At 39.6% G+C, this 25,784-nt stretch overlaps 1 long non-coding RNA gene across 1 annotated transcript in view; it reads left to right on the top strand.

Moving 5' to 3' along the window:
• LOC308499114 overlaps positions 1-25,784 on the top strand; it is a 41,748-nt gene that overhangs the window by 5,712 nt on the left and 10,252 nt on the right. The window contains exon 2 of the long non-coding RNA XR_013993543.1: positions 8,255-8,351. This is a non-coding gene — a long non-coding RNA (uncharacterized lncRNA). The remainder of the gene's footprint in view (positions 1-8,254; positions 8,352-25,784) is intronic.

The following is a 25,784-nucleotide window of genomic DNA, read 5'->3' as shown; positions in this document are numbered from 1 at the left end:
ACAAATCTACAGGAATAAAGGACAGAAACCGCAATCAACCTGCTCTTCACTAGAAAAGAGCCTGCATAGATCCTTCAGTTAGAAGAGAAGAAGTGATGCGTGTTTCAGGTACAGATATGTATCAGGAGAAGAAAAGACACCACCACACCAAGTGCTTTCAACATGCTGCCTCAGATGTACAGAAACTGAGTTGGGCCAATTGTCACAACTAATTACTCAACATTGACTGCCTTCTAGGAGCAGACACTGAAAGGACAATGCTTGTATTGTACAATAAGATGTAAAACTATTGAAATGAAGATAAAACATGGTTCTGTTCACATATAATTGCCAAGTAATATCTTTACAGTTTAAATTATATTGTGCTTACCCAGATTTAGATATCGTGACTCATCAGCTGACTCAGGATTGGCTATAATATATAGTAGTCAAAATTTTTAAGGACCGTGACTTCTTCATTTTCTATTACTGTATTTTTTTTAATTTTCTACTGTAAGAACAACCTAATAGTGACAGAATAAGAGTTTTATCCAACTATAAAATATGTTCCTTGAATAAATTTCCCAAATCATCCTGTTGTTGATAAGGTGAGAGGCTTTTATGTAAATTGCTGGTAAAAAGGTAACAAAACCTTTAGAAGGGCAAATATAAGACCTGGTCTTATTTTACTACAATATAAGACTGAGTTTTTAATATAATAATATAATATAATATATAATAATATATAACACTGGGTCTTGTATTAATTTTTGCTCCAAAAGATGCATTAAAGCTGATTGCCCGGCTAGGTCTTATTTTCGGGGAAACACAGTACTATCTACTTGTACAAAATTGTAGATAGTACAATTGTACAAAACTGTACTATCTACTTGTTTGAAGAGGACAACAAAATCAGGAACTTGCGCAGCAAATATGTATTAAGCCCTTCGTATATAACCAATTGTGTATACGTGTCTTGAGAGTCTATTGTGTGTCAGATAAATACAGATAAAGCTTGCTTGAACTGCTTTAATTAACAAATATAGTCGGGTTTTCCCCCCCATTTTTCTGATTAATCATTCAAGCATGTATCCACTTGTATCTTCTTGAGGATGCCCATACTCCAGGGACTTTATGAAGTCCCAAGGCGTTTGTAATTTAGAGTGACCTTAGTTCCTTGGGCTTCCACATCCAAACAGTGACAGAATAGGTGTCTGGGCAGCCTCTGATGTCACTGTTTCTCATTGCCCGTTTCGCTGCCGAAAACTGGGCCCAGCAGATACAATGCTGGTCCAGTGCCGCTGGAGACCCTTTTGCAGGCCACTGTGATCCTTTAGGGGAGGACGGAGGAGCCTACTGTCTCCAAGCCTGCAGCTTGCAGGGCTGTGCTCTTCCTTCATTTCACAAGCACAACCATCTTCCAAGAGTGCCTGCTCCATGCTGGCCTCCATCGCCTCCAGACTCTTAGCTGCCCCTACCCCCATCCCAAGGATCAAACCACCGGCAGTGGCTCTGTTTAAGAATACTTTTTGATAGATTTTAATTCTGTTTTACAGTATCTTTTGGGGATTATATGTATTTTGAGTCATTCTTCTCATTCCTGCCTTCCGGCATTTTAGTTTGCCTAACAGTCGAGGCTCATTTGCCTAAGGACTATTTACATTGCTGCGAAGGTTCTGGTGGCAGGCTGCCCAGATGCTTATGATCCAGATCCTCAGCACCAGGGCAGTTACACAAGGCCCTCTGTGTGTCTCGTTGCCGCCCTCCACTCCTACTCACACATACTATGGATGGGTAGGAGTCTTGAAGAACTGAACGCTCCACCTTCCTTGTACGCAAAGGTCAAGCAATAAGCAGGTTACTTACAAGGCATTTCTCCAGCAAGAATTGACAGTCAGAAGCAGATGGACAGTCCGGGGATAATTGGAGGCAGGAAAGGATGTAAAGAAGTCAGAAGAGTCTAGGCCTTCATGAAGCACAGTGGTCTGATAACTGGGGACCCTCTGTGAGAAAGAAGGGAGGGCTCAGGCGAGGCAGGTCCCCCAGTGCTGCCCCGAGCAGAGCAGTCCCAAAAAAGGGGGCCCTTTTCTGCAGGGCCCCCTAAGATCTGGGCAACATCACTCTGGCTCCCCACCTCCCCCTTTGTGTTTCATCCCACTTCCTTCACTTGCTTTCACCTGCCTCTCAGGCACCCAGGGTCCTCCTAATGTCTGAGATTGTTTCCTGATAAGGAAGAACACGATCTGGTCCAAATATACCTGCAGGTGTTAGTGCTGCAGTGTGCTACTTTCCAAAGACTTGTGTACCTGCAGATTGTTTGTTCAACAATTAAGCACCTGCTGAGGGACACACACTAAGCCTGTATACTCAAAAGAATTCAAAAGCAGAAAACTGTCCTCATTCCTGATCTAGAAAGGGGAATAGACAGGTAAAATAATTGTTGTTCCACATTACAAGATGTTCTTGGTCACACAACAGAAAGAGTGATGGCACTGGAGTGAAAGTCATGAAGCTTGTAAGAAAGTGACAGTTGGACAAGACTTGAAAAATGAGTTTAATAGACTCAGGAAGTACGGGCACTCCCCAGCACATCTGAGGCAGTGAAACAGCATGGAGCCTGAGCAATGAATTAGGGCAATAATTGTAAAATGAAACATAACTGCTTCCGAATGACGAGAATGAAATGTGAAGAAGGCAGAGGCAGAAGGTGAGGTTGCAAAGAACAAATTATGCAGTATCCTTATTTGACACGCTAAGCAGTGTGAGTTTTATCCTGTCACTGTGGTTCTCATCTTCAATGAGTGCCAGAATCAAGCTGGTAGTGTTAGACATCGGAATAGTAGTTACAATGAGGAAGAGGGAGATAATTGGAAAGGGCTTCTGAAGTGCTGGCAAGGCTCTCTTTCTTGTTCTAGGCCGTGGGTATAGGGATATTCACTTTGTAATAATTTGTACTGCATTTTTTAAAATTTTCAGTACTTTTCTTAATGTGTGTTATACTTCTCAATTGTAAAACCGTGGTTTGCTTTGTTTGTTTGGTTTTAAATCAAACTGAGTAATTTGTTGAAAACACAGATTCCAGGGAGTGCCTCACCCTCAGACATTCTGATTGAGCAGGCCTGAGCTAGGACTAAGGAATTAGTATTTTTTAAATAATTACCTTAGAGGATCTGAAGCCACAAGGGATCCTTACACCACACTTTGGGAACACTGTTAGGGCTGTTGGGGAGTTACCCAAAAGGTTTAAAAGCAAGAAATTAAGAAAAGATTTGCCTGTCTGAAGGTGCTGGATTAGGGAGAGCAAATTGAAGATGTTCTCCATCTTATACCTGATAACATTTACATGTCCTATGTCTCATTTCCTTTGTGCTTTTGAAAGAGATGTGACAAATAAGGTGCCAATAATTTATAAGTACTAAATGTATTTTTTTGAAATGTATTTTCTTTTGGAGATTTCTTAAATATGAAAAAAGTTTAACCCTAGTACATTAATTTCTAATAGTTGAATTTAAGGCATGGAACAAGACCCCTTGGGATAGATATTTTGGGGCAAGGAGCCACTTTCTAGAATTTTTAAATTGAGTTCATTCTCAGTCTATGAGTAATAGTTCTTCAGCTACTGACCCACCGTCATTATGCCATATGTTCAGTGATGAGTGATTTGCATGAAAGCACCTAAATTCTTTTTCTCGTGCCCCTTTATAATGAGAGGGATATTTTTGTGACATAAAGCAACTAACGTGGTATTTTTCCAAACCTTAATCCCTATGGGGGGAAAAATGACAAATTTTGTTGCAAAGTATTTTTTACTTTGGTTTTCACAGAGTTGGAAAGAGAAAGGGGAAATTTTACTTGGCCTTACACGGAGAATGTGTAAGTCCAAAAATCTGACACAAAACGAGCACAGATTTTTTTCCCTCGTAATTGAATACTGAGGAAATGCCATAAAGTTTTTTTAGTTGCCACAATTACTAACTTCTTTGTAACCAGAATCCATCCATTCATCAGATCAGCAAAAATTTTAAAGTCTGACAACACAAAGTGTTGGCTAGGATTAAGAATATAGGGACTCATTTACTTCTGGTAAGAGTATAAATTGGTGCAATCACTTTGGAGAGCAATTTGGCAATATGTAGTCAGGTTAAAGGTGTGCATACCCTCTGACTCTGAAATTGTTCTTCTAGGTATATCCTCAGAGCAACTCTTACATGTTCCCAAGGAGATAGGGACAAGAATATTCACAGCAGCATTGATTGCAATAGTAAAAAATTGAAAACAACCTCCATTAGATCAACAGAAGATTTCATAAACAAATTGTAATGTATTCATATAATGAACATAGCCATGAAAATAAACTAAATAGATCTACATATTTTCCGTGGAACAATCTCACTAGTATGATGTTAAATAAAAAAAGCATGTGGTAGATGAATATGTACCATATGATGCCATTGATGTTCAAGTTAAAAACTTGTAAATCCTATTGTGTGGGAAATTACCTTGCTGCAACAGAAGCCTGCAAATATAGTAACTGGCAAGCTATCCAAGAGCTCACACAACAGAAGGGCTTACAGACCAAAACAACATGCTTAAATCACATGGTTTATTAAATCAATTGAAAACACACAGCATGAAGCAAGGTGAAATAGATGGGATAGGTTAACACATTTAAGATGTGGTGTAGGCAGGGTGGAAAGATCACACAGCCTGAATGTTCAGTCTTCTCTCTCTGTTCCTTGATAAGGGTGTGCTGGCAAGCACCAGAGTTGAGATTTGAGTAAAGTGGCCCAACCTGTAGAAGGTGCCTCGGGTCACAACACACTGTGTAGGCTTGGGAGCAAGTGCATCTGGCTGGTGGCTGTAGCTTACCAATTAGCCTGATGAGCAGCTGTGGATTGTATTTTGCATTCCTTGTGCAGACAATGTGAGGAGCCAATGGTTGGCCGAATTAAGACCTCATAATTAGTGAATGCCTCATATGCTTCATGTATCTTTGATGTGTCATGAATATTTGATGATTCACGGCCTCACATATTTATTTAGTGTTTCATGACTACCAGGTTTTCTTGCTCTTTCTATCCCTTTCTAATTATGTCCACTGTACAGATACTCCATTACTTTATCTATGTCTAACATATCTCAGAGTTTACTAACTTATTTAACATATTTTACAGATTTTGCCTGTCTCTAGACTATTTGCTTTGATTCTTAGTTTAATTTTTCTCCCTATATATTCATTTCTCTTATTTTCTTATTTTAAGAATTGAATATTCTTAAATAATTCAGCAAACACACAGTATAAATACATGTGTAATATGGTTAAAATATAAAATAAATGCTTGGAAAAAGTCGTCCCCGAGTTCAGAGTTGGGCTCGCAGTGGTGGAGAGGGAAACAGATGTGTTCAGGATGGGATTCACAGGGCTTTGATTATATTGGTAATGTTTTCTTAATATGGATGGGAGGGTGTATGGGTATTTATTCTTTTTTATAATTTTTCATATCTGAAATTTTTCCAATTAACTTTAAGGCAAGTTTGAAATAGTAAATACCTGGTATGTTACATATAATTGGCACTTGATAGTATCATTTTGATTTTAATAAAGTTAAAGAATTTGACTGGGCTAAGTAAATTGACATATCATTTTCTATTGCTGGTGAATTCATATATTTTTCAAAAATATTTGCTGAGTACATATCATTTGTACCAGTTGACATGGAGAATGAAAAGCTTGAATAAACAAAATTCTTACTTTCAGGTAAGAATTACCCTGAAGCCTGCAATTTAGTTAGGGAGTTGAGACTACTGCAAAACTATGAACAAAACAATGGCATAATAGTGTAAGTGCCTTTAGAGCACAGGTTGTGGTCAGAGTGAGTGGAGCTTCCACCAGAGGATGGGTCCAGAACTTCACCTGTAAGAGAGAAGTGCATTCAGTATGGGCCTGGAAAGAGGTAGATTTCAACAGGCAAATATAGAGAGGAAAGCATTCCAGAAAAAGGAAATACAATGGACAGAGAAAGTACGGCATGTTTGGAGAGCAGCAGCTTGTCCAAACTGTTATGTCAAGGGCAGCTATAGGGGAGCCATGCAAGAGGGTTTGGGGAGGTAAGTTAGGGCAAGAGTCTTTCTATAAAACATTAGCATTGGCTACCTATGGTTGAGATTATGGGTAATTTCAATTTTTTTTTCTGTAATATTCTATATAGTGAACATAGTTACAGTGGCCGCATAGTTCCACATATCACAGTAACCATAAAATTGATCCCTGATGAAATCATTGGATTATTTGCGTATGGAACTGTGGCCATCTGGAAAGACAAGGACAAATATTCTACCCTGCTTTTTTTTTATTAATGCATATAAAGCATTTATTATATTAGCTATGCCTCTATTATTATTATTATTGTTGTTATTATTCTTATTATATTTTCAGGTGTACAAAACAATGTAATAGTTAGACATTTACACCCCTCACAAAGTGATAACCCCCTACCCTGCTACTTTTGAGATTTACCAGAGTAGCTTAGCCAAAGCCCATTATCAGAGTAATGAGGCCCTAAAATAAAATTATCTTTAGGAATGGACAAACTTAAGTTGGTGTCCTGGCATAAACATGAGGGCTTAGACATTCTTGGAGAAAGCACAGCACTAAGTTTCTAAACTAGAAACACCTTGGGACCCAGCCTCCCTGAGCCAATGCTGTACATTAGGGGAAAATGGTGACTATTGCCACGTATGTGAGGGACTCCAAGAGAGCTGTAAGTGCGGACTCCTAGATCAGGCTCCTCGTCTCCCCCCTGGCCAGGAAAGAGGCCCAAACCAGCAAGGGCATTACCACAGCTTGTGCACTAGGATTGTGCACTAGTGAAAGGGTCTAGACCTTTCTCTCTGGACCAATTCCCTCTAGACCCGGCATTAGAAACAACTGACCCTGTCCTCCTTTGGACTAAGCCCCTGGGGACTTTAGACAATTGGGGGAGTCTATATGAGACTTTCTGCTGATAGGGCATGTAAAGATCTAAGAAGTTAATTATAAAAATGAAAGTTATGACTATAGAAATAAAATGATATTATGGATTAGGTCATACAATATTGATCTATATTATCCAAATATTCTGTAATAAATATGTGTTAATTTACATTCAGATAGAAGTTACTTTTGTAAATCCTATTCCAAATACAACGTTAACTTAAACACACAACATAGGCTCTTTGATGCATAAGGAATATAAAAGTAGTAAAAATATTAGTATAAAGATTCCTATGCATTAATCTTATAAAAATCACTAGATATTAAAACTGACCTCTGTCTCAATAAGGTTTATTTCCTTGACAAAAAGAACTTTGCTGTGACTGTCAACACAGGCAGCCTGGTTAAAAGTTCAACACGGTCATATCAAAGTTGGTGGTGTATTGTACGACCCATCCCTCTCAACCAGTAGAAGGAAGTCAAATTGTGTGTAAATCGTCTGGTTGGCTGTATTAGCTCCTTGGAGGACACTGTTTCTTCCTCATCTAGAGCTCTGCAATATTCATTGAACATCTTCGAAAGAAACTAAGTCAGTCATACCTTCAAAATTCTTCAGACTTTTGTAGTTGATGATCATGCTTGGCCTCTTGAAATATTAAACAAATAAAGTGTGCACAGTAATATTGTCATTTCTGAATTAACACTGAGGTTTTCGCTGAGAATGGCGTTAAAGAAGACTGAATTCTCTCACCAGAGTACATCGGGAAAATCTAGTACACTCTGCTTATCTAATTTCCCCACTGGATTGAAAGCTCCTGAGGGGCAGGGGATGTGTTCTTGGCTTTCTCACCCTAAGCGTTTGACCTGGTACAGAACATATAGCAACTGCCCCGTAGATATTTGGTGAATTGCTGGGTGTTTTTGAGGAAGGGATAGTGAGCGGGTCAGGCAAGGCTAGGAATGATGCTCTGCATCATTCTGGACCAAAAACACACCTTTTGCTCTTTACATATGTCATGTGATTACTTCTGGGTTCCTCATTGTAATTCAGATTCTTGAGAGTTTGGATAAGGGAACTTGATAAAAGGATTGTGATTGTGCTTTGCTATCAGAAAACTTATGAAGTCACTGTTTTAGGAAAGACGTCACTGCATATCAGGCCACGGGCGGAGGCAGCTGGGTCTCCCGGCGGACTAGAACCAAGCTCGAGGAAGCCTGCAGGAAGCCAGGAAGCATGCTTTCTTTCTCCTCTCTGTTTTTCTCGCTGTAGATTGATTTTTCTTTCCCTCTCTCTTTCTGCAGATGTTTTCACCGCCTCAGGGTGCACAACCCCAAACACTGCTGATCTCCAGCTCCCCAGTGCACATGTTTTCTGTTGGAGAAGCCAGGACAGACTGAGGTGAGTGCTTCTGTCTCAATTCCAAACGTGTGAGAGACTCTGATCTGCCCAGCTCAGGCCACGGGGATACTCTTCACTCAGTATTTTGTGTGATAACAGAGACAGCATTAGAGAACTGATTTTCTATTTTTCAAAGAAAAATATAAATACATGTATAAAATATATATAATATATACAAAATATGTAAGTATATGTGTGTGTGTGTGTGTGTGTGTGTGTATACTGCTACTGAAAAGCATGTTATACTGTTATACTGTGGGCTCTATGTTCTCAGAAGTCTCAGTGGTTTCCCTCCTTGAAAAGTGACAAGCAGTAACAGACGGGCCTCCCCCAGCAGGCCCATTTCTCAGCACCTAGGACAATTCTTTTGACCTCTGCTTTGTGAGGAGACTGAACAAGCTGGGATATTGCAGATGAGTCTGCTGGTCCCAGTGTGTTCTCCAAGGCTTTCTGGTTGGTGAAGTATAAAGAGTCTAAGACAGAGTAAATAATCTGCAAAAGTTCAGTGGTGTCAAAGGAGCCAGTCCAAAGTCATGCAGAGAAATTATGCTTTTAATGACACCCAGGAACACGAGCTAGCACGACAGCCCCAGAGGCGAGTGTGCAGCTCCCAGGGGACAGCTGGCTGGGCTCCCTGCAGGTGTGCAGGAGGCAGGGTTAGAAGAGTTCGAGAGCGGGTGGCGGTGGCCTCCTCGCCACAATCTGTTTCACTCTGCTTATTCAGTTGGCACATGGATTGAAAAATATACGTCTAAATCTATTTCTGGCATTTATATGTGTACGGGAAACACATAACTTTATTATTTTATTTTTGTCAAGTGAAAGACAGAGACAGATGCCCCTAAAGCCTGTGCGTCCTTTAAGGAGTTCCTGTTCTTTGGTTGTGCATCTTTGGAAGCAAAAGTCAAGGATAAATAGCGCATCTCCTCTAGTTTTCCATAAGAATATTGGCAATAAAAAGAATGGAGTCTGCACTGGTAACTAATGGGGATAAGGGAAATCAAACCAGGGAAGATGTTCAAATGTTTTGGAAAAAGTACTTTTAAAGGAAAGACAATGAAGCAAGTGTTGATGTAACATGAATATGTTAATTGTTAAGTGCCCAAAGTACTGCAGATGTAAACAACTTTTAAAAATAGAAACGTGAACACTTGTAGAAAGTCCCTCTCCAGACGTGTTTGGAAATCTTCAAAGCTTAATATCCTTTTATGCATGGTCAGTCATAGTACGTTAGGAATGAAAGAAATCTGGAAAAATAAAAACACATTACCAATACAACAGATATATTCCTGGGAAGGGTTGTTATGATAATTTTAACTTCAACTGTAGTGCCTCAAAGAAAAATAAAGGAAATCTTATAAAACAAAATACTGAAGATATTTATTTTTTAAAGATTTTTTATTAAAATATAGCTAACATAGAATATTATATTAGTTTCAGATGTACACCATAGTTATTCAACATTTATGTACCTAAAGAAGAGATAGCCATGATAAGTCCAACAACTACCTGACACTGTACCACGCGAGCACATTATTATTGGCGATATTCCCTCTGCTGTACATTACATCAGGTGTACAGCATAGTAGTTAGACATTTATATAATTTAAGAAGGGATCCACCTGAGTAGTCTAGTACCCAGCTGGCACTATACACAGTTATTACCATAGCATTGACTATATTCCCGATGATATGTCCTGTATCCCCATGACTGCTGTGTAACAACTAATTTGTACTTCTTAATCTCTTCTCCTTTTATACCCACCCTCAATCCCCCTCCCATCTGGTAACAATCAAAATGTTCTCTGTATCTATGACTTTGTTTCACTTTGTTTGTTTATTTTGTTTTTTAGATTCCATTTATAAGTGAAATCATGTGACATTTGTCTTTTGCTGTCTGACTTACTACACTCAGCAGAATACCTTCTAGGTCCATCCACGTTGTCCCAAATGACCAGATTTCGTTCTTTCTAATAACTGAGTAATATTTCATTGTATATATGTACCACCTTTTCTTTATTCATTCATCCATTCAGGGACCCCCAGGTTGCCTTTATATCTTGGCTATTGTAAATAATGCTGCAATGAATGTATGGATGAACACATACTCTTGAAGTAGCATTTTGGGTTTCTTCAGATAAATACCCAGAAGTGGGATTATTGGATCCTTCTTTGTCTCTTGTTATAGGCTTCCTTTTAGAATCTATTTCGTCTGGTATAAGTATCGCTATCCCAGATTTTTTTTTTTTCATTTTCATGAAATAACTATTTCCATCCCTTTAAGTCTCTGTGTGTCTTTTGATCTGAAGTGAATCTCTTGTAGGCAGCATATATATGGGTCTTGTTTTCTTATCTATTCAGCCACACTATGTCTTTTGATTGGAGCATTTAGTCCACTTATTTTAAAGTAATTGTTGGTAGATATGTAGTTATTGCCATTTCATTATTCATTGTTTTTATTTTTTCTTCTTCTTCTTCTCCTTCTTCTTCCTCTTCCCCTTCTTCTTCTTCTTCTTCTTCTTCTTCTTCTTCTTCTTCTTCTTCTTCTTCTTCTTCTTCTTCTTCTTCTTCTTCTTCTTCTTCTTCTTCTTCTTCTTCTCTTCTTCTTTTTCTTCTCCTCCTCCTCCTCTTCCTCCTCCTCCTCCTCCTCCTCTGAAAGAAGCCCCTCTAAGATTATAATACTGGTTTGGTGGTGATGAACTTTAGCTTTTTCTTGTCTGGGAAGCTCTCTATCTGTCCATAGGTTCTAAATGATAGCTTTGCTGAGTAGAGTAATCTTGGTTGTAGCTACTTACTTTTCATCACATTGAATATTTCCTGCCAATCCCTTCTGGCCTGCAAGTTTCTGTTGAGAAATCAGCTGACAGTCTTATGGGAACTCCCTTATAAGGGAACTAACTGCTTTTTTCTTACTGCTTTTAACATTCTTTCTTTGTCATTAACCTTTGGCATTTTAATAATGATGTGTCTTGGTGTGGGCGTCTTTGGGTTCATCTTGTTTGGGTCTCTCTGTGTTTCCTGGTCTTGAATATCCATTTCCTTCACCAGGTTAGAGAAGCCTCCCTTCATTATTTCTTCAAATAGGTTTTCAATTCCTTGCCCTCTCTCTTCTCCTTCTGGTACCCTTATGATGCAAATGTTGGTATGCTTGACATTGTCCCAGAGGACACTTAAACTGTCCTTATTTTTTTGGATTCTTTTTGCTGTATTGTTTGGATATTTTCTGCTACCTTAGCTTCTCAATTGCTGATTTGATTCTCTGTTTCATCTAATTTGTTGATTCCCTCTAATGTATTCTTTATTTCAGTTATAATATTCTTTATTTCTGACTGGTTCTTTTTTATGTTTTCTACCTCCATTTTTATGTTTCTTATCTCTTTGTTGAAGTTCTTCCTGAGATCATTAAGCATCCTTATAACCAGTGTTTTGAATCTATGTCTGGTAGGTTTCTTGTCTCCATTTTGTTTAGTTCTTTTTCTAGAGCTTTGTTCTGTTTTGTCATTTGGGACATGTTTCTTTGTCTCTCCATTTTAGCTGCCTCCCTGTGTTTGTTTCTATATATTAGGTAAGGCTGCTATGTTTCCTGGTCTTAGTAGAGTGGCTTTATGTAGTAGGCGTCCTGTGGGGCCCAGTGGTACAGTCTCCCTGGTCACTGGAGCCAGAGTCTCGAGGTATGTCCCTTGTGTAGGTTGTGTGTGCCCTCCTGTTGTAGTTGAGCCTTGATTGTTGTTTGCATGTGATTGGGAGGTATTGACCCTTGGGCTCATTGGTTGTGAGGAGTGGCTGTGACTATAGTGAAGGAGCTGTTGTGGAGAGACTGACACTACAGGGCAGGATTCACTTTAGTGGGGCTCTGGTGCCTTCCCAGTCTGCCCTTTGGTTGTGTCATCCTTGGAGGCCTTCAGGTGATATTCCAGTATGGCTTGAAACTGACCACTGGGCGTGACATCCCCAGGGCCACCTGGGAGAAAACCTGCTGCAGGCCAAGTTCAGCCGCAGTCTATCTCCTGTGCGGGGCCACCTGGCATGAGCCACAAAGCAATCTGCATATGGCAACCGCCAGTTCTGTGCCTGGAGGTACCTTGAGAGGCTAAGCCATGAAACAAGGCTGGCTGCTGCTAGTGCCAAGTTTAGGGCTGCTCAGTCAGCGGTACAAGACATGCCGAAGCCAGATGATGCTTCTTTGGGTTTTGTGAACCTTTCAGAGACTTTAGGAAAGTCTGCAGCCTGAGCCAAGGCAGGCGATTTGTATGAAAAAGCCACTGGAAGTGGCTTGGGTGTGTCCAAAAGTTGGGTGGGGCATGGTCTCAGAAATCACTAGGGCATTAGCCACATTGGTGGAGATTCATATATGGCATCTACATGCCAGAAAGAGGGAGGGCTCAACAAAAAAACAATGGCTTCTGCCAGCAAATCTGTCTAGGAGAAAGCTGCCCCTCCAGCACTCATCCTGAAGTCAGACAACTCAGTTCCTCCCTGTATGTCCCTTTCGCCTTTCTAGCTGCTGCCTCAGCACTGGAGCTCAGAGTGAGTGAGTTGGTCAGCAAGTAAGTCTGTTTGCAGACCCTCCAAAAGGAGTGCGTTGGAGCATAGCTGTCCTCTGTCCCACTCAGCTACAACCTCGACTGGTTTCCACAGTCAGAAATTATGGGGACTTTTTTCTCCTGCACTGGAATCCTGGCCTGGGGAGCCTGGTGCAGCACTGGGACTCCTTTCTTCTCTGGGCGGCACCTCTGCAGCTGGGATATCCCTCCTGATTTTTAATGGTAACATGCAGGTGTGGGACCAGCCCGTTCCACGTCTCTGCCCCTCCTACTAGTCTCGAGGTGGCTTCTTCTTTGTGTCCTTATTTGTAGGGCTTTGCTTCAACTGGGCTTCAGGTGATTCTCAGTGATGGCTGTTTTGTAGTTTAGTTGTAATTTTGATGTAGTTGTGAGAGAAGGTACGCACAGCGTTTACCTACTCTGCCATCTTGACTGGACATCCTATAGACACTTATTTTTCAAAAAATATTTTTGAGCATATGCTGTGTGTCAGGCACTGTGCTAAGCATGAGGAGTATATTGATAAAGAAGATGAGTTCTGTCCCCACATGCATGACCCTGCCTAAGCTTTGGGTTGAGCAGGTAAAGATCATAATGACCAAATCAAATACCTGCATAGAACCTAAGATATTAGTTAGTCCAAACTTTTCTTTTACAAATGAGTAAACTGAGGCCCAAAACATTGTATAAGTGAAACTGGCTGTTTTTCCTCTTGGACTCTATTTTTGCTATCTAAGAGAAACATTTCTTGTCTTATAAGTCCTAAAATTTTCAAATTGTGTGCCATATAACAAATGTAGCTACCAATCCATTTCAAAAATACTTTTTGTAGACTTTCAATATTCCTAGGCATTTCTAGAAATAAAAGAAAATCAAGTGTAAAAAAAATGAGGTCCAATTTTCAATATCTAATCTAATTTTTTTCAGGAGGTGTTAGCTATGTGATTCCTATTACCATCAAAAACAGTCACATTGTGTGATACTGACCATCTGTTTAGGATATGGCAGACACACTTGGAGAATCCAGAATAATGGGAACTCAAAACCATCATTGATTAGAGAGGTTATTGGTCCAATATGATGCCACTTTGGTCAGATGTGGATGAGGCATTATTAGGCGGACCATCTGGATTTCATGCCTACCTGTGCTCTAGACTTCATGTGATAACTGTGTGTCCCTTGGTTGTCTGACTTGGGGTTGTACTGTACTTTTAGCATAATGCTTGCCACCAACAAGGATGTTGTGACAATTGTTAAAGTAAATTCTGTGAGCAATTCCAAAGAAGGGAGCTATATAACTACCCAAACTCATTATATACCCATAGGTACAGCTCTTTTTAAAAAATATACTCTTAATATAGTAACATAAAAGGGCATTCCTCAGGGTACATTTGAATGTCTATGTGTTTCATTTCATTTTTTATTCATTCTAACTTTTAAATTGATTATTATTTTCAGGACATTAACAGCACTAAAAGGGAACTATACCATCAATTTATCAATTTTATGTCACCATGTTTGAAAAGAGAAATATTTGGGTCTCAAGAGGCTCCTTGTTCATTAATCTATGACTAAAATGAACTTGGTCATGGTTTCTAATCCAGATCATTTGGTCATGAACTCAGATATGTTGGAAACACATGTTTGAGAATCTATTTAGCTGCATGACTTAGATAGAAGCCTCAAAATTAAAAAAAACGAAACAAAAAGACAACAAAAAGAAAACAAAAGGAAAGAAAGAAAGTAAAAACCACAGCTAAACACAAACTAATAAATGCAAGTACCTGACAGCACTGAGGCTGTCAGGGAGGACGTGACTTAACCAGCACACATTAGTTTCTGTACCACTCTTTCTTTTTCTTTCTTCCTTTCTTTCTTTTTTAATAACAGGTTTATTGAGATGTAATTCAAATACCAAAACAGTTACCTTTTCAAAGTGTGCATAGTCACAAAGTTGTACAACCATCAGCAAAAATTCCATAACATTTTCATCACACCAGAAAGAAACCCCATACCCATTAACAGTTATTCCCCATTCCCCCTCCCTGGAGGCCCTGGCAACTACTGATTTCCTGTCTGTCTCTATGGATTTGCCTATTCTGGAACTTTTCGGTAAATGTAATCATACAATATGTGGTCTTCAGTATCTGGCCTCTTTCACTCATCATAATATTTTCAAGGTTCATCCACTTCCACTCATTTTTATGGCCAAACAATATTCTATTACATAGATACACCACATTTTGTTTATTCATTCACAGTTGATGGACATTTGGGTTCTTCCTATTTTTAGTTATTATGAATAATGTTGTTATGAATATTAGTGTACACATTTTTGTGTGGAAATATGTTTTCAATTTTCTTGGATAGGTACCTATGATGAGAATTGCTAGGTCATATGGTACTCTGTGTTTAACTTTTTGAGGAACTAAAACTGTCTTTCAAGCAACTGAATCATTTTACATTCCCACCAACAAAGAATAAGGGTTAAAATTTCTTTACATTCTTGTCTACTTATTATTGTCCAAATTTTTTATGATAGCCATCCTAGTGGGTATGAGGTGGTGTCATGGTTTTGGTTTGTAATTTCCTAATGACTAATGATGTTGAGTATCTTTTCATATGATTGTTGGTTACTTGTGTATCTTCTTTGAAGAAATATCTATCCAAGCCCTCTGCTTATTTTTAATTGGGTTATTTTTATTATTGAATTTCAGGCATTCTTCATATATTCTGGTACAAGTCCCTTATTCGACATGTGATTTACAAATGTTTTGTCCCATTCTATGGGTTGTTTTTTCACTTTCTTGAAGTGAAGCACAAAAGTTTTTAATTTTGATGATGTCTAATTTATCTTCTTTTGTTATTATTTATGCTTTTAGTAACGTATTTAAGAAGCCATCGACTAATCCAAGGTCACAAAGATTTATTCCTATGTTTTCTTCTAAGAGTTTTGTAATTTTAACTCCTCCATTTATGTGTTTGATCCATTTTGAGGTAATTACTCTATACAATGCAAGGTCAGGATCCAACTTCATTATATTGCATGGAGGTATCTAGTTGTCCCCTTAAATTGTATTGGCTGGCTCCCTTGTGGAAAATCAATTGACCATAAATGTGAGGGTTTATTTCTGGCATTGTAATTGTATTCCATTGATCTATATGTCTATCCTTATGCCACTACCACACTGTCTTGATTACTGTAGCTTTGTAGTAAATTTTGAAAGAGGGACTAGAGATAATTTCTGGGGGGACAAAAGCTGGAATTTTGATATGTATTACATCGAATCTGTAGATGAATTTGGGGAGTACCACCACTTTAACAATATTAAGTTTTCCAATCCATGAACCTGGGTGTCTTTCTATTTATTTAGATCTTCTTTAATTTCTTTCAATGATGTCTGAGAGTTTTCAGTGTACAAATCTTTTATTTATTTTGCTGTATTTATTCTTATTTTATTCTTTTTAGTGCTGCTGTAAATGAAATTGTATCCTTAGCTTCAATTTCGCATTGTTTATTGCTAGTGTATAGAAATATATTGATATTTGTATATTGATTTTATATTCTGCAACCTTTGGCATTGTTTATTCTAATATTTTTTAGTAGATTCCTTAGGATTTTCTATATACAAGATCATGTCATCTACAGAGATAGCTTTACTTTTTTCTTTCCAATCTGGATGCCTTCTATTTCTTTTTCTTGCGTAATTGCCCTGTCTAGAGCCTCCAGTACAGTGCTGAACAGAAGGGGCAAGAGTGGATATCCTTGTCTGTTTCCTAATCTTAAGGGGAAAGCGTCTAGTATTTCACCATCACCTATGATGCTGTGGGTTGTTTTGTAGATGACTTTCATCAGATTGAGGAAGTTCCCTGTGTAGCTCTCTTTAAATGATAGGCAGGCTGAATTGTTAAAATTTATGAGATCTGAAAGTTCTCGTAGGACTTCATGTCCTTTTCAGCATTGTAGTAATATGTGGAAACAATGCCCACTAGAGACAGGTTATCTATTTTTCTGGAAAAGACTGCATGTTGCAGAAGGAACTTTGTTTTATGTCTCTTTTCCTATCTTCAAGTATTTTTCCTTATCTTCCACCACACGAGTACAAACAACTGATTGTGGTAGGTAAATATAATAGCTTCTTTCCATATTATCCTTATGATTGTAGGATGCAATAGATTTGTACACACATTTCAATAGCACACTTGCCACAAATGTTATATAAAATAAGTTGCAGAAAGTCAGTAAGGGTGTCAACTCCAGAAAACCATCTCAATGAACTTCTAAGAAGAAAAGACATCAAATCCAACTGAGAGTTCTCAGTGGATCTCGGAAATTAGGACTTGGTCCATATCCTGGGGGGAAAAAAATTGCTGATTTGATGGTGATGGTGATGATGATGAAGCATTATCAGTTTACAGTATAAGAGCTGCCAGGTCCTACGTGGTATTTTGAAGAAGCTGAGGCTAAGAGCCAATGTGGGACTCGCCAGCCAGGTAAACCCGTCCCAGCCAGGGAAGACACAGTATGGCAGAACTAATGAAATGGCTCAGGTGACTGCTGTCACCAACTTCCTGTTACCTGTTACTTCCCATTTTTCCCAGTGGCCAGTATTCACCTCCCACTCCTAATTTGTAGCCCTTTGCCTTTAGCTATGTGTAATGCCCAGGGACCAATAAGTACTGACTGTTGCTGCCACGTGAACCTCTCCCATAAATGGCGGAATAGAAACACCACATGTGTCCTGTTTTCTGGAACTGACCCTGCACACACATCAGGTTTGACTCTGCTCAGCCTTGCATTATGTATGCGTGACAAATTACAATCTGAAAAGCAAACCATAACATAAAAAAAAATCTTTGAAGTCCACCTTACGTGCTTTCAGAGCCGAGTAACACGGGGGTTGCTGTGAGTTTTAATAGCAAGACCAATTCTGCTGTTGGAATTGAGAACCAGCTTTGCTACCTCTGATAGAAGACATTATTCTTTGCTTATTTTCATTCTACCACCTCGTAACATTTTTGGTAAGACTTGTAGGAATAAAAAGAAATTTAACAAAGAATCTTCCTCTGCTTTTAGATGAAAGTATAACTCAATCAGCGAGTATGTTAGAAGTTAAGTAACTGGGAATTGATCCCCTTTGTCTAAAAATGATATCATTTATCCTTGTATAATAACTTATGCTTGGTGAAAGGGAGGGAAGAAGAGATGGTGGAAGAAAAAGGGATTGGGATACATGAAAACTCACAACAGTACTATGCCTTTTTCGGGTTTCATTGGGGAGTTTGGGTGTATATGAGAGATATATTTGTAGTGCTCCATGCTGGCCTGGAGAGTCCAAGAATGGCTAGATACTGATGGTAAGAACTAAGGAACTGCCTGGATCACCTGGCAAAAAGGTGAAGAACTGGTAGACAAAAGCAGATGACACTTCATATGTAATTTGGGGCGCACTAAGCAAACAATCAGACAAAACAGTGGAAAGGCGGATGCTTTTGCTAAAGCCTTGGTGAGTCATCACACTGATAAGTTGTGAGCGAAGTGGAGAGTCTGCTCATGTCTTGGGCTTCTCACCTAACTCTATGACCCCAGGCTTCTGACCTAGCTCTGTGACTCTGGGCTTCTGACCTGGCTCTATGACTCCAGGCTTCTGACCTAGCTGTATGACCCCGGGCCTCTGACCTGGCTCTATGACTCTGGGCTTCTGACCTGGCTCTATGACCCCTGGCTTCTGGCTTAGCTCTATGACTCTGGGCTTCTGACCTGGCTCTATGACTCCAGGCTTCTGACCTAGCTCTGTGACCCCGGGCCTCTGACCTGGCTCTATGACTCTGGGCTTCTGACCTGGCTCTATGACTCCAGGCTTCTGACCTAGCTCTGTGACCCCGGGCCTCTGACCTGGCTCTATGACTCTGGGCTTCTGACCTGGCTCTATGACCCCTGGCTTCTGGCTTAGCTCTATGACTCTGGGCTTCTGACCTAACTCTATGACCCCAGGCTTCTGACCTAGCTCTTTGATGAAGTAGCATATCTTTGGAGGCTTCTTATGTGGCCTTTCCAAGAATCTCAGAACAGGGATTTCCATTTAGCTACTTGAAATAAAATTTCAATCCTGATTTTCAGACATTTTAAGGAAGGACAGTAGCTAATGTCATAGTAAAAGCCTGAAAAACGGAAACAATTAAGGAGATGATCGTGAAGCTCTAAAAACCATTTCCAAGACTGAATCACAGAAATGTAGGCTCAAAATTTAATAGCAATAATCATGGTGATGAGAATAAAGAAGACTCTACTGCAAACAAAGAATCGTTCTATTCTCACATGGCTCTCCTGAGAGAAATCAGGCACTAGCCTAAAGGAAATATCAAAACTTGGTTTTGGAAAATGTATAGTCTTGTTATTTTCCAAGAATTTGTGTTTGGAGGTTTATTCCGAGTAACTTTCCCACAAGAAACATTATGTTCTCTTAGTCTGAGGATGTACTGAGTACTAATAGGATCAGAGAAAGAAATGGAAATGACAGCCAGAAACTAAATAGGGGTCAAATGGAAACTGTGTGCAGGTATGTTCTTCTATCAGTGTATATTCCTAGTCTCTCTGATAAGGGTAATTCAGTTTGGGGCTGGGGTAGAGTGGGATGCTGTAGAGTGGAATGGGGTAAATTCTGGTATCCTTAAAACCATAGGGCTAGTAAGGGAACAGAAGAATATAAAATCCACCTTTTGTTCTTACATCTGGATTGCCCTAAACAATTTCCAAATAGAGAATACTTTCTCAGAAAAAGAAAAGATTACTGAGCCACCAAATATAGCCTGACTTCAGATGACATAAAAGCCTTGGGTAGTGGACTTTAATTACAATTGAAGTGGAATGGGTTACTTAAAGGCTCAGATGTTTATAAGTGTTCATGCATCCAATTATTTGAATACTCTAAAATGATGTTTACCAAAAATGTTTACCCACAAAATATAGTTACAGGACACAGATAAAATTATTAAGGTGAAATTTTTGTGAGGAGTCTCAGAGTTTAGGATTAGGAACTCCGCGCATGGCATCTGTATCTGTGAAAGCGAAGGGGGCCATGGAAGGGATCCAAAAATGGTTTCTTTCAATCCAAAAGAGGATGCACTGCAGTGAATATTCCCTCTGATGCTTTGGGGTTGTGAGCAGATCCGCAAGCTATATAAACCACAATTTATGAAGCCCTGTATTTATATAAGTTAACTGTTCTAATCAAGTACAACTTGGGATTTAATTTTAATACAGTTAAGTTTTAACACGTTTTAGTATATATTGAATTATTGTACTACATGATAATTGGACATAAATATTAACTTTGTATTTTTTTCTTCTCATTTTGCCATTTCTTCAACATCTAAAACTAAGATCAATGTTACTTATGTCTCTAATGCCAAGTACTGCTTAACCATCATTCTTTTTCCTTAACTTTATCCTCTTGTACCTGTTTATCTGATTCAGCATCGGCCCCTCTGTACCTGAGCCTATGCTCCCGGCCTGGGGTTCTCTGTGCCTAAGTATTCTGTCCCAACATCCGTCTGCGATTCCCTCATCCTGTCTACCCATACTGCAGGAGTTGTACACCTGCTTTCTCCTCCCATTCCTGCTCCTTGTGTCTTGGGCGATGAAAGCCTCGAGGTGGCAGGAAATCTGGTCCATGACATTAAACTGCAGTCTTCAACAGAAGGGAACAGTACTGTTTCTGTTTTGTAGGTGAGGAAGAGAGAGATCAGGAATGCCAAAACGGAGGGTGAAGAATGGCGCGGAGCGGGTGGCCTAGAGAGAATAGGCCACCTGCTGCTATTCTAGGCTGGGGATTCCTGGAGACCTTAGATTCCGTTCTAACTTACAGCAAAATGCAAATAGCACCCCAGCACCAGGAGAATGAAGCTAGCAAGAGGAAACCTCTTTTGGACTGTAGTGGATCACGCGATATGTCACCCACATCCCCTTCCAGGAATGAAGGCCTTATTCTCCCAGATGTCAGGAGTGGTACTGGTGGCCCACTGCCCTTAGCTGTCAGCCTTCTTTAGAATTTCCTGGGCTAAAGCGAGCTCCGTTACCCTCAGTTACAGTCCCTTCTTGTAGCACTCCAAAACCAATGACTGCTCCAGTATAAAGGCCATTCCCTTAATCCTAACAAAGAACATCTCTGAAGATCCACCTCAGCTCCAGAGTTCACTGTGTGGATTATCGAAGCTTTCTTTGAGATTTTGTCACACCTCAACTTCTCCCTCTGCCGATGCTTCTTTCCCTTCCCTTTCGCAGGGGATGGTGCTGAAAGCACTGCCTAATACGCTCTATACCCTAGTCTCCATCTCAGTCTGTTTCCTGGGGAGCCCAACCTGCAGGACTGAGTGTGCATATTTATAAAACGCAGGGGTTTTAACATCAAAAGCACAGGTAACAAAAGAAAAAAAATAGATAAATTGGACTTCATCAAAATTAAAAACTTTTGTGAATCAAAGGACACTATCAACAGTGTGAAAAGGCAACCCATGGAATGGGAGAAAATAGTTGCAAATAACATATCTGATAAAGGATTAATATCCAGGATATATAAAGAACTCCTATAACTCAACAACAACAAAAAAAGCAAAATTAAAAATGAGCAAATTACTTAGTCATTTCTCTAAAGGAGATATACAGGTGGCCAATAAGCACATAATAAGATGCTCAACATCACTGATCATTAGTGAAATGCAAATCAAAACCACAGTGAGATACCAATTCACACATATTGGGATGACTATTATTAAACAAACAAACAAGCAAGCCAAACAAAATAACAGGTATTGGTGAAGATGTGGAGGAATTGGAACCCTAGTGCACTGCTGTTGGGGATGTAAAATGGTTCAGCCACTGTGGAAAACAATATGGAAGTTCCTCAAAAAATTAAAATAGAACTACCACCTGATCCAGCAATTCCACTTCTGGGTACATACCCAGAAGAATTGAAAACAGGGACTCAAACAGATATTTGTATACTAGTGTTTATTGCAGAATTATTTGCAATAGCCAAAAGGTGGAAACAACCTAAAAGCTCATTAATGGATGAATGCATCAAAATGTGGTAACATGCAATGGAATATAATTCAACTTTAAAAGGAAGGAAATTCTGACTACAACATAGATAAACCTACCAAGTGAAATAAGCCAGTCACAGAAGGACAATTATGTACTGTATGGCGCCACTTACCTGAGTAAGTGTCAGAGTCATAGAGACAGAAAGTGGAATGGTGGTTGCTAGAGGCTGCAGGGAGGGAGGAGTGGGGAGTTAGTGATTAATGGGTAGTTTCATTTTGGGATAATGAAAAAGTTCTGGAGATGGATGGTGACGATGGTTGCACAACAACGTAAGTGTACTTAATGTCACTGAGTTGTTCACTTGAAAATAGTTAAAATTATCAATTTTATGTTATGCATATTTTACCACAATAAGAAATTAATTAATAATTAAGAAAATACAGGAGTAAGATCAGATGTGCTTTCAGTTTCCCCTATGATTACATTAAATTACTGTGGGGACAGAGTCCCAGAGAGCAGTTTCCAGGCTCTCGCCCTCAAGTGGAAAGGTGCTGGCTCGGTTATTAGATAGCCATCAGCTGTAATCAGACAGCCATCCGCTGTGGCTGGGTGGCCATCGTTAGCCATTAGCCATTAGCCACTAATATAACTGCGGTGGCCATTAGCCACTAATATAACTGCGGTGGCTACGGTAGGGGTTTGGTTGGTTGGCAGAAAAGCTGACGGTGTATTGCAGGTCGTGTGACTCCTGCTTCCTGTATCTCCAACCCAGCCGCCAGTGAGAATATAGAGGTATGAACCGCCTATCCATGGCTCCGTGGGTGTTCCTTTTTGCCCTCACCATATCCTGTGTTCTTGTGCGGGGAGTGGGACCAGAGACCCTGCATGACAGTTACCTTCACAGCCAAATTAGGGTTGGTGTGATTTCAGGGGCTAGATTATAACAGTTCTCAATATCAGCTGCATATTGGAATCACTTTGAGAGCTTTAAAAATAAATGATGCTTCAGTTGCACCCATAGTGATTTGTATGTAATTGGCTAGGGACTGAGGCTTCCGCATTTTTAAAAGCTCCCGATGATTCAAATATGCAAACACCGTTGAGATTTGCTAGGCTAGAAGAACCCAGCCCACACTTTCCCCACCCGCTTGCTATTGCCCTGGAGCATTTGGCCACCTGCTTATCTTTCGAGCCTCATCTTTCCGATTCACCTCCTCCTAATACACCCAAGCTACAGCTGAACCAAATGACTTGTCATTTATCTTCTCCTGTCAAACCCTGTCTGACTTCTGTCTCTTTGTTCCTGTTTCCGCTGACAAGATTGCACTCCTCTGGCTGATTCCAGCCCTAGTGGACCCCTTCTTTGGGAAATGTTCCCTCAGCACCTGTCACTAGGCTATGGCAGGTGCCTTCCTCTGAACTCTGTAAGCCCCTATACCCCTGATCTTATCACAGAGGTGGGAAATCCCACGGCTGGGTGTGGGAATCGTCTTTCTTCCTGTGTTCCCAGGTGTGAAGCAAGGCACTAAATAATCAATAGATATTAACTGAACAAATAGGTTTCTTTAATAAGAGATAATTTATTCCGCAATTAAATAGCAATTTTTTAAGTAAATGCATTGGGAAGAATTAAGATATCATTGTAAACAAGGCAGTTTTTACACTAATTGAGCCATTATTATGGGCCTGGGATTGTGCTAATACTTTACTTAGAGTTTCTTATTGAATCTCCATGGCAACCCTAGAAAGCAGGTCTTATCATCTCCATGTTATAAATGAGGAAACAATTTCAGACAGGTTAAAAACTTGCCAGGATCCCAGCTAGTGTGTAGCACAGCTGGGAGTTTCGATTGGGATACAAGTGATGATTCTAGATCCTTCCTGATTTGGGGAAAGGGACAGACCAAAAATATAGGAGGTCACTGAGAGTCTAAAATTTGGAGGGGCTGTTACTGGCAGGAAAAAGGAACTAACTACAAGAAGAGGTCACAGACAGAAAAGACAAACTCTGAAATCTTGCCTATTTTGCTCGGACTTCAGCTTACTTGTGAGGAGGTATTTAAAGCACAAGGCTGGAAGGTGACCACTATGAGCTCCTTGTTCCTTAGAAACAGTTCAGTTAAATTCAGCTCAACAGCATTTATTGAGGGTCTATCATGTGCAAGATTTCTGAGTTCTAAGCACAGAAGATACTAGATCTTTACCCATAGAGATCTCACTCTAGTAGGAGTGAGAGGTGTGCACTAGCAACAGACACTCCCAGCACAGTGGTGTGTGTTCTTATAATCAAGGCATGTGGAAGTGCAGAGGGACCAAGTTTTCCGGAGCAGTCAGGGAGTGTTTTACAGCGGGTCTGACATTTGAACTGGTTTTGTGTGACTAGGGGATGACCACATGCAAAAAGAAAATGAAAGTTCAGCAAGTGCAAAAGCATAGACTCAAAGGACCTAGTGGGTTGGGCACGGGACAGGGAGTGAAGATTGTGGCAGAGGCTAGAGGGATGTAAGTGGGGACAGATTGTAAGTGGGGTCATCTCCGCCATCCTAAGGAATTCTGACCTCATCCTGTGAATTTATAAGCAAGAGAATGACATAATTAAATGTGTATTTTATTTATTTTTATTTTTTATTAGTTTCTAATAATTGTACAAAACAACACAATGATTAGACATTTACACCCCTCACAAAGCGATAACCCCAATAAGTCTACTACACATCTGACACTGTACATAGCTATTACAATACCATTGGCTATATTCCGTATGCTGTACTTTATATCCTGTGACTATATATATATTATAGTTCACATGTAATATTATTTTATATTACCTTCAGGTGTATAGCACAGTGGTTAGGCCTTTATGCAATTTATGCAGTGATCCCCCCCACCATGAGTCTGACACGCTACCTAGTCTTTACAACATTATTCAATATATTCTCCATGCTGTATTTCACTTCCCCGTGACTATTTTGTGACGACCACCTTTCTCACGCATCTCCCCAACCTCACTCCCATCTAGCAACCATCAGTTTGTTCATCTTTGTGAGTCTGTTTCTGTTCTGTTTGTTCATTTATTCTGTTCTTTAGATTCCACATATAAGTGAGATCATATGGTGTTTGTCTCTCAGTCTGACTTATTTCACTTAGCATAATACCCTCTACGTCCATCCATGTTGTCACAAATGGTAAAATTTCATTCTTTTTTATGGCAGAGTAATACTCCATTGTCATTGTATGTGTATATATATATATATATATATATATATATATATATATCACAATTTTTTTATTCAGTTGTCTATTGATGGGCATTTTGGTTGTTTCTATATCTTTGCTATTGTGAATAGTGCTGTAGTGAATATAGGAGTGCATATATCTTTTCACATTAGTGTTTTGGGTTTCTTTGGATAAACACCCAGGAACGGAATTGCTGGGTCATAAGGTAGTTCTATTTTTAATTTTTTGAGGAACCTCCATACTGTTTTCTGTAGTATGCTGCACCAGTTTGCAATCCCACCAACAGTGCACAAGGGTTCCCTTTTCTCTGCATCCTCGCCAGCACTTGTTGTTTGTTGACTTATTTATGACACACATTCTGACTGGAGTGGGGTGGTGTCTCATTGTCATTTTTATTTGCATTTCTCAGATGATGTTTTCATAGTCTATTGGACATCTGTATGTCCTCTTTGGAAAAATGTCTATTCAGATTTTCTGCCCATTTTTTAAATTGAATTGTTTGGTTTTTTTGGGTTCAGTTGTATGAATTTTTTATAAATTTTGGGTATTAACCCCTTATCATACCGTGTTTCCCCAAAAATAAGACCAAGCTGGACAATCAGCTCTAAT

Source organism: Rhinolophus hipposideros (genome assembly GCF_964194185.1).
Source record: "Rhinolophus hipposideros genome assembly, chromosome: 6".
Lineage (NCBI taxonomy): Eukaryota > Metazoa > Chordata > Mammalia > Chiroptera > Rhinolophidae > Rhinolophus > Rhinolophus hipposideros.
Note: the sequence above shows the minus strand (reverse complement) of the source record. Positions and strands in the feature narration are given on the sequence as shown.